This window comes from Arachis ipaensis, chromosome B8 (assembly GCF_059453495.1).
Source record: "Arachis ipaensis isolate K30076 ecotype BB chromosome B8, ASM5945349v1, whole genome shotgun sequence".
In the NCBI taxonomy this organism is placed as follows: Eukaryota; Viridiplantae; Streptophyta; class Magnoliopsida; order Fabales; family Fabaceae; genus Arachis; species Arachis ipaensis.
In genome coordinates this window covers 65,956,545-65,973,688 of record NC_142443.1, presented here as the reverse complement: position 1 = coordinate 65,973,688, position 17,144 = coordinate 65,956,545, and the positions used below count along the sequence as shown (strand labels likewise).

Below are 17,144 nucleotides of genomic sequence, written 5' to 3'. Positions count from 1 at the left end.
CTAATTTTATTAATTAGAATTTATTTATTTGGATTTTATTTAATTTTGCTACTATGAGCTGCATGTTTCTTCCGTCAAATGACGCGTTCACTTCCTGATCCGCGCTTGCTAATATTCGATCCTGAAATTGAAAGGACTATTTCACGAATAAGGTGAGAATAGCGTAGGTTAGCTCGCTCTGAGGGCGGATCTGAAAGTGAATCTGAGGAAGAAACCAGCCCCGTTCTACTAATTCGGTTGTTTTACGTGCAGAAAACATGGCAGCTAGAAGAGTTACCATTCAGGAGGAAGGAGCTCCTGATTTTACAATGCAACCGTTTCAAGCGCATCATCCAGCGGTAGCTACAGATTTTGAAATAAAGACCGCACTGTTAAATTTGATGCCCAAGTTTCATGGCCTACCTGCTCAAGAGCTTATCAAGCACTTGAGAGATTTCCAGGCAGCCTGTTCTACTGTCAGGCGTGACGGCACTGATGAAACTTCAATTCTGCTGAAAGCTTTTCCGTTCTCTCTTGAGGGAAAAGCAAGAGAGTGGTACTACACTCAACCTATAGCAAATGTATCCAACTGGGATACTCTCAGAAAGGAGTTTCTGGAGAAATTCTTTCCATCTGAAGTTACTGATAAACTGAGGAAGGATATCTCTATGATTGTTCAGGACGACAATGAGACTCTCTTTGAATACTGGGAGCGCTTCAATAATCTTCTGGAAGCATGCCCCCACCACATGATTGACAAGATCGTGCTACTCAGCTATATCACACAAGGTATGAGGCCCCAAGATAAGACCACATTGGAAAGTGCCAGCAATGGATCTATGAAGAAGTACAAAACCACTGATGAAGCTTGGCAATTGATCAGTGATTTAGCTGAATCTACTCGAAACCACAGACAGAAGCAAGGTCGTTCAGAAGCCGTTGCAGAAGTATCTTCTGGCAGAGAGACTTCTGCTCTAACTCAAAGCATCTGTGAGATGACCAACCTGCTGAAACAAATGCAGTTGAATCAACAAGCTCAGCAAACTCAACCGTAGCAAAACCAACAACTAGTCCCACAAAGAAGTTGCGGAATTTGTGTTGATTACAGCCATTACGCTGATGAATGCCCGCAGCTCCAACAAGAAGACAACATGGTGGCATCCACTCACAACTTCTATGACCGCCCCAACCAAGGGTACAATCAAAGTGGAAATAATAACCATGGATGGCAGGACAATTCAAACCAGAATTGGAGGGACAACAATAACAGGGGAGGTAGAGATAATCAGGGAAATCAGAGGTGGAATAATAACAACAACAGACAGCAAAATCAACCTTACCGAGCACCTCACCTGAGGCAAAACCAAGGACCACCGAACAATCAACAACAAACCTCTCAATTTACTCATTCTTCTGTATCTTCTAATGAAGATTTATTACAAGCTTTTGAGAAAAGACAACTGGACATGGAAAGTACCATCGTGAATAGTATTAACGCCAGTCTGAATGGTCTCACCTCTACTCTGCAAGCTTTTATGACACAGTTTGGTTCAGCACAAAATTTCAGTAACCAACCTTCAAGCACCACTAGAATTCCCTCTCAACCATTACCCAATCCAAAGGGAGGCATTAATGCCATTACCCTGAGGTCTGGAACTACACTGCAGGAGAGGAATCAGGAGGAACCAAGCTCACCAGAATACGCCTCAGCTGAAGAGGTGGTGGAAATCGAAGATGTTGAAGAGGAAGAGGATATACAGGACATAGCTGAAGAAGAGATAGCTCAACTACAAGAAGAAGCACCAAAAGGCGCAGGCACCACGGAAACCACTGTTCCCATTCCATTTCCACAGCTTGCAAGGAAGCCCAGGAAGCAGCTGGAACCTGATCCTAAAATGGTAGAGATATTCAAAATGGTCGAGGTAACTGTCCCCCTTTTTGATGTTATTCAGCAGGTACCTAAATATGCAAAGTTTCTAAAAGACTTATGTATCCATAAAGACAAGATTAATGAATTAGAAACTATTCCTTTAGGTAGTTCTATATCTGCTTTAATGGGAGGATTACCTGAAAAATGTAGTGATCCAAGTCCTTGCATAGTTAGTTGTACTATTGATGGTGTAGTAATTTATGATTGCATATGCGATTTAGGAGCATGTGTCAGTATAATGCCTTTGTCCATATATGATGTTTTGAGGCTCCCTCCCTTAAAAAGGTCGGCAGCTCGTTTTGTGCTAGCAGATAAAAGCATTATTACAGTGGCTGGAGTTGCTGAAGATGTTTTGGTGAACATTAAAGGGCTCACATTTTCCACTGATTTTTATATCTTGGAGATGCCCCATAATGATTCAGATAAGCCATCATCAATCCTACTTGGAAGACCATTCCTGAAAACATCAAAATTCAAATTGGATGCTTTTTCAGGAACATACTCCTTTGAAATAGATGGCCGCATAGTGATCTTCAAGCTGAATGGAGTCATTGACAACCCCCCAGAAAATCGTTCTATCTTCTAGTGTGATGTCATAGACGAAAGTGTGGCTGAAGTTCAAAAAGAAGAGTTTGAAGAGAGGCACACTGGACAAGGTCCAAGTGTGGGAACCCTCTTAACTGACAATGAGGACACTTCGCCATTTTCACAAGCCCCAGATAATCCAGAGCCTGCCATGATCAAAAGTTAGAATTGAAACCTCTCCCTCCACATCTCAAATATGCTTATCTCGAGGATGAGCAGAAGCTTCCGGTTATTATTGCAAGAGAACTGACTTCTCAACAAAAAGAGCAGTTACTTGATGTGCTAAGGAAGCATAAGAAGGCAATTGGGTGGAGTTTGGCAGACATAGTGGGAATCAACCCTCAAGTATGCGAGCACAGAATATTTTTAGAAGAGGGAGCAAGACCTATCCGTCAACCCCAAAGGAGATTGAATCCCACCATCTTGGAAGTTGTCAAAAAGGAGGTGACCAGACTACTGGAGGCCGGTATCATATATCCCATTTCAGACAGTGAATGGGTAAGCCCAGTACAAGTGGTGCCCAAGAAGTCTGGAGTCACTACAGTGAAGAATGAGCATGGAGAGCTCATAGCAACTAGAGTTCAGAATGCTTGGAGAGTCTGCATTGATTACAGGCATCTCAACCAAGCTACCCATAAGGATCACTACCCACTTCCATTCATTGATCAAATGCTGGATTGCCTGTCAGGTAAATCACATTATTGCTTTCTAGATGGTTACACAGGTTATTTCCAGATTCATATAGCTCCTGAGGATCAGGAAAAGACTACTTTTACATGTCCTTTTGGGACTTATGCTTATAAGAGAATGCCATTTGGCTTATGCAATGCACCAGCTACTTTCCAAAGGTGCATGATGAGTCTTTTCTCTGATCTTACTGAGGACTGTATGGAAGTTTTTATGGACGATTTTAGCGTTTATGATTATTCTTTTACCCTTTGCTTAGAGGGATTATCTAGAGTATTAGATAGATGTGTTAATACAAACCTTGTACTGAATTTCAAAAAATGCCACTTTATGGTAAAACAAGGGATTGTATTAGGACATGTGGTATCTAATAATGGTATTTCTGTGGACCCAGCAAAAGTGAATGTTATTTCTAGTTTATCTTACCCCTCGTCTGTGAGGGAAGTCCGTTCGTTCCTTGGCCATGCAGGTTTCTACAGGAGATTTATTAAGGACTTTAGTAAGGTGGCACTTCCCTTATCCAAATTACTGCAGAAGGACATTGAGTTCGAGTTCAGTGAGGATTGCAAACAAGCATTTGATAAGCTGAAGACTGCTCTAACTCAAGCCCCAATTGTGAGAGGACCCGACTGGAGCCAGCCGTTTGAAATCATGTGCGATGCTTCCAACCATGCCGTAGTAGCAGCGCTGGCTCAGCGTGAAGGTAAGGATCCTTTTGTTATTGCCTATGCGTCTAAGACTTTAGACACTGCCCAGTCCAATTATACTACTACTGAGAAAGAACTTCTTGCTATTATTTTTGCTCTGGATAAATTCCGGGCCTATTTACTTGGTACCAAAGTAGTAGTGTATTCGGACCACGCAGCTCTAAAGTATCTATTAGCTAAAAAAGAGTCCAAACCGAGGCTTATACGTTGGATACTGCTGCTACAAGAATTTAATTTAGAAATAAAGGATAGGAGTGGTAATCAGAATTTAGTAGTAGACTACTTGAGTCGCCTTGAACATATTAAGGATGATTCTACTCCTATAGATGATAATTTTCCTTTTGATAACCTACAAGCAGTATCTGAGGTAGTCCCTTGGTATGCACCTGTTGCTAATTATTTAGTTAGCCGCACATTTCCTCCACATTTTTCTAAACATCAAAGAGACAAGCTGAAAAGTGAGTATAAATATTATATATGGGATGACCCATATTTATGGAGATGTGGCGCTGACCAGATAATTACACGTTGTGTGCCTCAATCAGAATTCCAGTCCATTTTAGAGGCCTGTCACTCATCTGAGAGTGGAGGACATTTTGGCCCTCAACGAACAGCTAGAAAGATCTTAGACTATGGATTCTGCTGGCCTACTCTTTTTAGAGACGCTGCTGAGTTTTGCAAATCTTGTATCCCATGCCAGAAATTTGGTAATATATTCAGGAGGGATGAGATGCCTCAACACTATATGCTTTTCTGTGAAATTTTTGATATATGGGGCATTGACTTCATGGGTCCATTTCCAAATTCTAATGGATATTTTTATATATTGTTAGCTGTGGATTATGTTTCTAAATGGGTGGAAGCAATTCCTACCCGCACTGACGATGCTAACACTGTTGTTTCCTTTGTGAGAAACCACATTATATGCCGTTTTGGATCACCACGAGCGATCGTGAGCGATCAAGGCACCCATTTTTGTAACAGGAGACTAACAGGATTGATGAAGAAGCATGGGATAATCCATAAAGTTGTAACAGCTTACCATCCCCAAACTAATCGGCAAGCCGAGGTGTCGAACAGAGAAATTAAGCATATCTTGCAAAAGATAGTGAAGCCTTATAGAAAAGACTGGAGCACCAGGCTACAAGATGCACTATGGGCATATAGAACAGCATACAAGACACCCATTGGGATGAGTCCCTTTCGCTTAGTTTATGGAAAAGCTTGCCATCTCCCAGTTGAAATCGAACACAGAGCCTTCTGGGCAGTTAAAGAGTGAAACATGGAAATTGAGAAGGCCGGAGCTGAAAGGAAGTTGCAATTGCAGGAACTGGAGAACCTTCGCCTAGAAGCTTATGAGAATTCCAGAATTTGCAAGGAAAGGATGAAAGCTATGCATGATCAAAACATCAAGAAGAAAGAATTTCAACCTGGAGATTTCGTCCTCCTTTACAAATCTCGACTAAGGCTAATGCCCGGTAAGTTAAGATCAAAATGGGAAGGTCCATACAGAGTAGAGAAGGCTGAACCGTACGGAGTTTATCACCTAAGCCATCCTTCAAGCTCTGAACTTATTAAGGTTAATGAACCCCGCCTGAAGCTGTACCATAATGAGAAGGTGCAGAAAAGCAAGGAGCTTGAGATCCTCCACTTGGAAGATCCCCACATAGCAGCTGATTGAGCTAGTGGAGCGTCCAACTTACGGACGTTAAAGCAAAGTGCTTGGGGGGAGACAACCCACCGCGGTATGATCGTTCTTTTCTTCACTTTTAGTTATTTTTTTTTCTTCTTCAATAACTCTTCTCTTTATTAATACTTTCATGCTTTTACACCTACATGTCCTTATACTTCTTTTTAAAAAAAAAATTTCGCCGCACGACGCGATCGCACCAACGACGCGTCCGCGTGGCAGGGGGAGTAAAGAAAAAGAAAAATGAACAGTAAGTTACGCAGGAGCAGCGCTGGAGTCGTGCCAATGGCACAAATTACTCCACGCGACCGCGTCGCATGGAAATCATGGCCTCCCACGCGACCGCGTGCCCCACGTGGCCGCGTGCCCTGAGTTTTCGACGTAAAAGGGTGCACAGTCGCATTCTGTGCGAGAGTGATGCTGGATTGGTGCTGGAAGCACAATCCTTGTCACGCGACCGCGTTGCTGACGCGGCCGCGTCACCCATTTTATAACGCACACTCATGCGATCGCGTGACCCACGCGATCTCGTCACCTAATTTTGGCAATTAAAATGAATCGAATAGAGAGTTGTGCTGGAGCGAGGCTGCACCCGCGCCAGCAGCGCAACATAGGTCACGCGACCGCGTGACCGATGCAATCGCGTCACCTTCCCTGGAGTGCAACCACGTGAACGCGTGCCTTCCGCGGCCGCGTCGCATGCGCCGCACAGCTCAACCTCAGTTGCCAAATTATCTTATCTTTCTTTCCTCCAAATCCTAATTTTTCTTTTCCCTCCTTCTTTCTTCTTTTTCCCTTCCCCTTTCTATCTCACCTTTCATTCTCTATCTTTCTCACCTCCATTAACAAGGTTTTTCTTTTCTTCTTTCTCACTTTTCTACTATTCTTCTTATTTTCATATGTTATCTTCTTATCTTTTCTTCATTGTTCTTATTTTCTTTTCTTTTCTTTTCTTTTCCTTTTTACTTGGTGTTATCTACTTATGTGAGTCATTATTTATCTTTATATGCTTATGGTTTGTTATAAATTTGTTTGACAATCATATATATTACTTTTTAAGGGATTGCTTGCATGTTCAAATTCATACTTTCAAGAGCTTATTCTACATGCATGCTATGTGTTTGTGAAAAAGCCCATATGGCATTATGCACTTCTTCACATTATTTTACTCTAATATGCAATGCTTGCTTTTCACAAATTCCCTTTCATATTTTATTAATTAAATTTATTGTCAATACAAATGTGATGGCTAGTTTGTTACAAATGGTAATCTAAATTGGATATTGAATGTTTGATATATGCTACTCATGCCTTTGCCTGCATGCCAATAAACCTCTTGCATTCCATTGTCCTACATGCACTTGCTATATTTCCATTGATGAGCTTTTCACATGTAATCCGGATCATGTGTTAATGCCATTTATCTTTATTGTGCATTGACTATCACTTACAATACCCTCTTCCTTGCTCTATCTCTTTGAATTTAATTTCCTTTCTCTTCCCTTCTTTCGGGATGGCCACCAAGAAAGGAAAAGAGAAAGCTACTTCCAAACCACCAGCAAGAAGAGGAACTAAAAGAGCATTAGTGGCAGAGCCTTCTTCAACCACAGTCAAGCCCTCAACAAAAAGAGTTAAGAGGATAATAAAGGTTGACGACAAGGAGAAAGCCTTTCCAGCAAAGGACACTGCGCGATTTCCCAATCGCTACTGTGAGCAGATGTTCCCTATCCTAGCAGAAAGGAACTATAACAATGAATACCTTCTTATCCTCCCATCCAATATTGCCTCCTTTGTTGAGCCGCAAATTGAACGAAGACAATGGGGTTTCTTACGGAGACAGCCGAGGCAGGTCAATCTCTCTTGGGTAGTTGAGTTCTACTCCAACTTCTACATACCGACCCTGCAGTCTATTTATGTCCGGCAGCAACAAGTCCCCATCACAGAAGAGGCCATTCAGCACGTTCTGAGTCTTCTCCCTATTCCAGCAGGAATGGACGCTTTTCAAGAAGCCACCCTTCAGCGCCAGAGATACCAATTTGACTGGGACTCCGTTCTCGGAGTCATCGCATTACCTGGCAGCCATTGGATCTACGGATACCACCGTACCCGCCTAAGGGAATCTTGGCTTCCATACTTACCTTGGAGGCTCGCGTATGGGCACAGATCATGTCCCATTACGTCTTTCCGAGCACTCATGAGTCCTCCTTCACTGGAGACATGGCTGTTCTACTATGGTGCATCCTTACAGACCAACCTCTGAATCTCTCAAGACACATCTGGAATGCCATGGAGCACGTACAAATCGCGGACAACCTACCTTTTCCCGCCCTGGTCTCAGATCTTGTCTCAGCAGCCGGAGTCTCCTACAGAGCTGGGGACACCAAAGCCATGCTTCCACGGGATGATCAATATGTCCCTAACGGGAAATACCTCAGACTTTCAGCAGCCACTACAAGCCAGCCTACTGAGCCAGTTGAAGATATTACTTCTTCAACACCACAAGCATCTACATTTGAGAAATTACTCCAGCAGATACTTGAAAAATTGGATCGGTATGAACTGAAAGCTAAGATGAGAGAGCGCCGTAACAAGCGCCGATTCACATACCTCAAGGAGCTGATCATGGGCAAATTCAAGGACTCAGACACTCTGGACTCCACTTCTTTTACCAGCACCGGGAGCCATGATAGTCCCGACTATGGAAATACTGCTACCAGCCTACCCCTGTTCCTGACAGATGGCACCGAGGACGGTGCAAAGCCTTAAGTGTGGGGAGGTCGGTTAGTACCTAACATCCGGAGGTAATTTCTCTTCTCTGTACACCAATAATTAGGATATTTTAGTTAGATTTTCTCCCCTTTATAGAATAGAATAAATTGCATAGGTTAGAATAGTTGCATGCATGTTCTACTTGATTGAAAAGACAATAAGTTTCTTTTAAAAATCTATCTTTGGAATAAAATTTCACTAATTTTTCAAAATTTTTATGATAAATCTGCTTGAGTTGTATTTGGAACATGATGTTTGAGCTAAGGAACACACAACCTGTGAAAGATTTGAGCCTTTATGTATGGTTACATTATTTAACCATAATTATTTTATTCTTGTGTGTTTACTTCTCTATGATTGTAATCTATATTTTGTTTTATCTTAAATGTCCAATATTTATTATATTTACATGCTTGCACATGATTGAGGCCATTATTTGTTTAAACTCACTTATCCAAATCAAGCCTACCCTTTTCAATTACCTTTGTTAACCACTTTGAGCCTTTAAAATCCCATTTGTTCTATATTTTACCACATTACTAACCTCAAGCTGAAAAACAATTGCATATCCCAAATTGAATCTTTGGTTAGCTTAAGATAGAATTGTGTGTGCTAGTTAAGTATGGAAAATTGTGGGAACAAAAGTTGTTAAGGGAATATGTCATGAAAATTTAAAGGGAATTTGGATACCTGTTCATGTGAAACTATAAGAATGAAAAATTTATGTGTGTTAATAAGCTTTATTTATTTCAATTAAAAAAAAACGATAAACAAATAAATAAGGGGACAAAATTACCCCAATGTTAAATTCAAAATTCAAAGATCAATGCACATATGATAGAATTAAAATACAAAGTTGAAATATGAGTATGTGTTGAAAAAGGGAATTATGGGTAGCTAGGCATGAATTTAAAAGTATATAGAATATATGTATATTAGGTGAGAGCTTAGGTTAATTAAAAATTTAATTTATAAAGCTCACTTAGCCATATGTACACCCTTACCTGCACCTTGGCCCCATTACAACCCTGAAAAGACCTCATGAAGTTTGCATTGGTATATTAACTATTGTTGATTGGTTAGGAGAAAAACAAAAGTTAGAAAACATGACTAGAGAAGAATAGAGTGATTGCCCTATACACTAGATATTAGAGCGTACATACATTATCAGTGAGGGTTCAATGCTTGAATTTTCATGTTTCCTGCTTTCATAAGCTATCTTCTTGCACTTTTATCGGTTTTATTGTATAATGATAGAATTAGTGGAATTTGATTTGTAATTGTTTTGAAGGGCTTATTTACTTTTGATCAAGTGGACAATAATCATATAGTTGCATTTATTTATATATGTAGGATTGCATTGCATTTCATGAGTTTCTACATGTTCATACTTATTTCCTTGTCTCCTTCAATTTAGCATGAGGACATGCTAATGTTTAAGTGTGGGGAGGTTGATAAACCACTATTTTATAGTTTATATTGTGTTTAATTGTGTGGTTTTGTCATGATCCTTACCCACTTATTCATCAATTTAGCATGCATTTAGATTTCCTTCCTAAATTCAGTACATGTTTGAAAATTGCTTCCTAGAGTCTTTAATTATTTAATTTTAATTCTCATTTATTCCATTCGATGCCGTGATCTGTGTGTCAAGTGTTTCAGGCTTTATAGGGCATGAATGAGATGGAGATTGGAGAGGAAGCTAGCAAAAAATGGAAGGAACACAAGAATTTGAGGAGATAACCAGCGAGAAGTGACGCGGTCGCATGGCTCACGCGACCGCGCGAAGAAGCGCAAATCGCAGTGACGCGGCCGCATGGCTTGTGCGGCCGCGCGGATTGGAAAGCGCAAGCGACGCGGTAGCGTGGACGACGCGAACGCGTGGAGAGAAAAAAAGCGCAAGCGACGCGTCCGCATGGACGACGCGATCGCGTGACATGTGCGATCTGCATAATCTGCAGAATTCGCTGGGGGCGATTTTTGGACCTTATTTCGGCCCAGTTTTCGGCCCGGAACAGCAGACTAGAGTCAGAGAATATGCAGAAACAACACACACATTCATTCAATAGTTTTAGATCTAGTTTTTCACTCTCTTAGGTTTTTTTCTCTCTAGTTTTTAGAATTTTAATTTTCAATTGGCCTTAGCATTGGAACATTGAGAAGAGTTATTTCCTCATCAAGACTTCATCATTCTAGTTTGTTCTCTTAACTTGGTTTTATTCTTCCATGTTCTTTGTTATGTTCAATTTTGTCATTCAGATACTTTTATGATTAATTAATGCAAGGATTATTTCTTTTTAATTCAATTTCAATTCCAATAATCATGTCTTCTTTTAATTCCCTTTTATGTGTTATGGATTTATTATTTACAATGCGTGAGTAGTTTCATTACTTGATGGGAAATTGATTGAAAAGGAACTCGTGAGTTGGAAGGATTGAAAGAAAATTTGTAATTGGGTTAATTGTTGAATTGCTACCCTGTCACCAACGTCAATCCCTTTGAACTAAGTGGGTAGTAACTCGTGAACAGATCTAGTAATCCAACTTGTTTGACTTTCCCTTACCTAGTAAAGGATAACTAAACAGAGTAACCGTTAATTATAAATCAATCTTAAAAATCACTCCATCAATGATAGAGATTCTAACTAATCAATTTCCAATCAAGGCTTTTATTCATATCATTTAATTTTCCTCAGTTTATATTCCAATTTACTTACCTCAATTTCTTCGAACCTCTGATTAATAAGATAGCACCCTTCTCTGCAACTCGTTGGGAGACGACCTGGAACTTAAAACTCCCAGTAATTTTGATTTAAACTCTTTGTGACACATTTCTAAATTGATAGGCAGATTTTCGGTGAATTAAGAACTATATTTGCAACGTATCAATTCTAATAATTTTTTAATTCATCAGCTTCTGCTTCCAATCAATGAGCCGTGAAGGCAAGGAGCCGGCAAAGGAGGAGGACACTAAGGATGGAGATGCCGAGAATGCATTGGACTTGGCGATCTCCATGCAAATTTTTTTTTTGGGGCGTAAATTTTCTTTTTCGAACACTTTGCACTTCATTTTTTGTTGTCTTTTCTTATGTTTCTTGTAGATATTTAGAGTGTTTTTACTGTTGCATTGCATTTTCTTTTGGTATATATCTTAGTTTATTTCCAGTTATTGCATTTGGCATTTTTACTTTTGCATTGTATATATTTTATAAATAGAAGTTGTAACTGGATGATGTGAATAGCATAGTACCTAGTTCAATTTTGGTCCTAATTGTTCACAATGGTTTTTGCATATTGAAAATTAAGGAAAGAACTAGGAAATTTTTTTTATGAAATTGCATCCATCACAATATACATACATATAGGAAATAATTTTGGTGAAAAACAACAAAGATTTCCAAGAATTTTGCTTTACGGCATTCTATTGAATTGATTTGGAAAATTATTTTTAAACTTGCTTGAATGATTTTTATGGAACATAGAAGAGAGATAGAACAAAATACCTTGTGAATTTTGAGCTTATCTTGAATGGTTACACATTCTAATGATTGTGATCTTGGTTTTGCTTGATTTTTTATTTCCAATAGTTGATGTTTGAATATATTTGGCATGATTGAGGCCATTTTTGAATTAAAACTCACTAACCATATGGCCATACCCTTGCATTCACCATTGTTAACTCCTTTGAGCCTTGTTTACCCCCCATGTTTTTTTATATCACCACATCACAACCTTAAGTGAAAAACTATGATTTGCCTTAATTTGTATCCTTGATTAGTTTAGGTTGAGAAATATGTTGCATTTAAGAGTGGGGGAATTTTGGAGGAGCTTTGGAAGAAAGATTAAGAGTAATTTTGGGTGTGCATTGAGAAATTTTGAAATGGGTGCATTCATGTACAAATTCTAAAACCATATGCAAATTTTGGTTTCTTAAAAAAAAATTCCAATTATAAAAGGGACAAAAGTTTTTCCAAAGAGAAAAGAAATGAATAAGGAATGTATATGTGATATGAATGAACGAGCATACATGAATGTGTGTAAAAAGAGGTTATGGAAGGTTAGGTTGCATTGTTTGTGATTTGGATTGATATAGGTTGAGTGGGATACCTAAACTAATCAAGGATTCAATCTTAGTCCACTTAGCCATATTTGTCCTACCTTAACCCTAACCCCATTACAACCCTACGAAGTCCTTATGATAATTGCATTCATGCATCACATGTTTGTTGATTGTTAGATGAAAAGCAATTCCTTGAAAGCATAATTAGAGGAGACTCGAGTGAATTGACTTTAAGCACTGAGCGTTGAGAGTGTATACACACCTAGTGAGGGTTCGATTACTCAATTCTATGTCTCCACCTTTCTTATCATGTATTCTTGCAAGTTGCTTCATTTTAATGAGTTGAATCAATTTTTTGGATTTTGATTGCATTGAATTATTTCTTTGCTTAGCCCTATATATGTTATATTCTTGCTTGGAAAGTTGTTTGTTTGTTTTCACCAAATCAATAGGATATTATAGATAGATAGATATATATAATATTTAGTATACTTGCATGCATATAAATAGTTGCATTCAATAAGTTGTCACCCTTTGATCATTCTCCTTGTTTGTGTTTAGCATGAGGACATGCTATTATTTAAGTGTGGGAGAATTGATGAGTTCATATTTGACGATAATTTTTAACTTAAATTGGATGGATTTCATCATATAAACTCACACTTAATCACCAAAATAGCATACTTTTGTGTTTTATTCCTAAATTGAACCTAAAAGTGAAAACATGCATTTTTGTGCTCAAATTGAGCAATTTAATTCCACTTTTATGTCATTCGATGTCGTGATATATTGTGTGAGTGATTTCAGGTCCTAAGGGCAAGAATGGCTAGGCAAAAGTGGAAGAAAGCATGCAAGAAGGGAGAACACGAAGAAAACAAAGGAGAAATGTAATACCCTAATTAGCCTAAGCTTTACCTCGCATCGTAAAGTAGAGGTTAACCAGAGATTACGACAGTTCTAAGCTCATACATATGATATATATAGAAAGAATAGTATAATCTAGAAGCCCGATGAACGATATAGCTCAAAATAGGATTTTAAGAGCGCAAAACGTACTACGAAGCTACTAACTTAGAGCACAAGATACAGATAAGATATATAAAAATATAATAGTATAATATCATAAGAATCTAGCCACGACTCGCGGAGTTTATGTCGGCTAGTCATATATACAGACAAACAGAAACCTGACAGTAAAAATAGCTTATACAAGTTTTGTTCTCTTAAATACAAGCCTTTATGCAAAACAAAATACAAAAGTGAGAGACATATACAAAATAAGCCAAAAAGACTCAAAAAGATATCCGGATCCTCCGCTTCTATCACCAACTAGAAAACTCGATGATGTGGGTTGCGACCTGCATCTGAAAAACACAACAAAAATATGGTATGAGAACTGGAGATTCTCAGTATAGTAACAGTGCCCAGTGATGTAGGATATAAGACCCCAGGATGCTAAAGCCAATCCTAGACTTCATATCCATCACAAGATTCAATCTTAAGGCATACTAAAACAATTAAGCATAATTATACAAATCTTAACATAAATAAACAGGGTACTCTATCTTAGGGGATTTTTACTCTAACCAAACACCACTGTCCCACAGCCTTCACCAACAGATCCTCCTTGCGATCCCATCGCCACCGCCTTCCGAACATCCTCAATCCCAGTAGAAAACACAGGTAGTATACAATACAAGTAAAACACAAGTAGAAACATATAAGGTAATTAATCCAAATAGAAATTAGGCATGTTATACAAATAGGCAAGCCATTTCAAGTAGTCAAAGCATACAAATAGATAGCAAATGCATATGATGAATGTCTGCCTATTGGCTGTGATATCACATTGTCAGTTCAACTGCCAACCCGACACATCTCCATGGAGACGTCGCCCTTCAGAATCCTCATATGGGAACCCCCAAGATATAGTACTCGGATCACTGTCCAGGTATTTGCGCCTGCACGCTCTATTGATCCAAAGGGATGCAAGCAGGATACTCTTGCCACAGACCTCACATCTCAACGCAAGAGGAACAAACCACTGCCCTTACACCACCGCTGCTACCTCGACAGGCGAGATCCAACCGTCGTCCCTGCCGAGCGCATAGCGTCTCATAATCTCAATATAAAATAATAGTGCAGTGGTTTTTTAGAAAATAGTTTCAATACATCAGTGATTCCTCATCATACATTCGAGTCCTCGACTCATCTTAGTCACTGTCAATTCACATTTTTATTCCGAACTTAACAGTTCCTTAATTCTCATCTTATACATCAACCATTCATCACATGACATCAAACCATCCTCAGCACGCCAGAAACCTAGGCCTCCATTATCTAAGTTTTCCAAATAATATCATCTAAAACCATTAAATTCTTTCCCAATGTTTTAAATGTCCAAAACTAGGCCCAAGAATCCTAAAATGGTGTTAGAGAAGCTTACAACCTTGTTGGAAAGGTAGAATAGTTGAAAACAAATAAAATTTGAGAAACAGGGCATGTGCGTACTCACAGGACTATGCGCGTGCACGCTCTACAGTGTGCGTACACACAGGTGCCAAAATTCATAATGTCTGTTCACCCGCACAACCCGTGCTAGCGCTCCCAACAGACTGGCTTCCCCAACGTGTGCGTGCGCACAGGTCTGTGCGTAGGCATATGTTGCAATTTCTCATTGGTGTGTGCGCGCACAAGCTGTGCTAGCGCTGCAAGCAAATTGCCTTCCTCTGCGTGTGCATATGCACAAGTCTGTGCGTGCGCACAGGTCACAATTCTCGCAGAGGTGTGCGCCGCACACAAGGCTGTGTGTACGCACATACCAGAATTCACCAAATTCTGCAACTTTGCAGAATTTCAGATTTTTAACACCAACTTTGAATGATCATAACTTCCTCTACAAAAACCCAAATTTTACAAACTTTATATCAAATTGAAGGATTTTCAATAAGCTTTAATTTCAAACAAATTCCAATCAATTTTGAAAACTGAGGCAAAATTTATGATCGAACAAAGTTCACCAAAAACCAACCTTTACCAAAAGTGTACAATTTACCAAATTACTTATTCTCACAACTCAAACCAACCAATACCAAATAGAACCATTCCAAAACTCCATTTCTCATCAAAACCTACACTTTATAACATTTTGCACCATTCTTTCCACATTTTCCTTCACATATTATTCTCAACCTTAATATCATATATATCACATATTCACCAATCAACATTATATCTCTATCAATTTTTATCATCAACTCAACCATGCTTCAAATTAATAATCAACAATATTCATTCATCCAAATCCATCATATCTCAACTTCATCATTCAACCACAACAACAACATCAATTCATTATACATCATCAACCCAAACAATCGTCAACAACATATAAATTTCCAACCCTATCCTATAGGTCACTAGCCTAGGTGTCCATTAATATTATATACTACATAGAGGAAACCGAAACCATACCTTGGCCGATTTCCTATATGCACCAAAACCCAAAATGAGCACAAGAAATCTCTCAACTCCAAACCAAGCTTTTAATTCCACTTCAACAAGCACCAATATGTTCCAATAGCTCCCAAATTCACAATAATCAAGCTATATACATACAAATCACCACAAATCAACCTAGGGTTCAACATAAACATAATCTCATAAGGGTTTAATGCCTCTTACCTTTTTCAACAGTTTTGATAACCAAAATCCAATGCTAAGCAAGGATTAGAGTGAACCTAAACATCCAAAATCACAAAAACTCACTTAATCCCAAATCCCTAAAACCAAAATTTTGAGGAGAAGAACTGAAGGGATTTCGAGCTTTACTTACCAATTTCTTATACAGGTCTTGCAGAGCTCTTCACAAGGAATGCGTAGCCACAAACAGTACGACGATCGGAGCTCTGTAGCTCAAGATATGAGCTTGAGAAGATTGAAGTGAATAGTGCTCAATCTCTTCTCCTCTCCCTCTTTCAATTCTGACGTGTGTGTTGTATTTAATGTGTGTTGTTGCTGCATGGGTTCATTAAATGAACCTTTTATATGTTGGACTTGGGCCCAACTTGGGCCCGGTCCAACCCGTTAGCGTATTTTGCCCGTTTGGCCCAACTTCGGGCCAAACCTTTAAAATTAACTCCCGGTTTTCAACTTTTAATATTTTTCTAAGGTTTTTGACGGTTTTCACTTTTTCTCGTGCAGTACCGGGCAGACTCAAAAAGACCTACTGAGTCTAAAAATCACATTTAAATCCTCAAATTCTCACTCTAACTTTTTGGAACGTAATTTGGGCATTATTATCACTTAATTAACCGGTTGATTAGTTGCGGTTCTTACAAGAAGCACACACTGACGTGTGCGTGCGTACAACCACCTGTGCGTACGCACACGTGCAGCAACCAGCAAGTGTGCGTACGCACAAGTAAAGAAATTAGCAAGTGTGCATACATACACATCTGTACGTACGCACACGTAATAGCGCGTGACTTCATTAATGAGGCACGTGGCTCGCGATTTTGGGGGCCTCTTGACCTAGTTTTAGAAGGCTGAAGGCTGGTTTGAAGTACTATATGAAGGGGATAACATCACATATGAAGGCATTAGTTTACATTAGTTTATGAGGCCTCGTTACATACATAGATAATTTAGGAGTAGGAGTAGTGTAGAGTAGAAAATTCTCTCTTAGGGTTTTACTAAATTTCCATTGTAGCATTTTATAGTTAAGTTTCGATCTTG

The 17,144-nt window shown here is 39.1% G+C and overlaps 1 non-coding gene across 1 annotated transcript; it reads right to left on the bottom strand.

Annotated features, from left to right (window-relative positions):
- Positions 1-626: 626 nt before the first annotated feature.
- Positions 627-734, bottom strand: LOC148548407 (small nucleolar RNA R71). The gene has a single exon (XR_015897964.1). It is a non-coding gene; the product is annotated as a small nucleolar RNA R71 (small nucleolar RNA).
- Between the last annotated feature and the right edge of the window lie 16,410 nt (positions 735-17,144).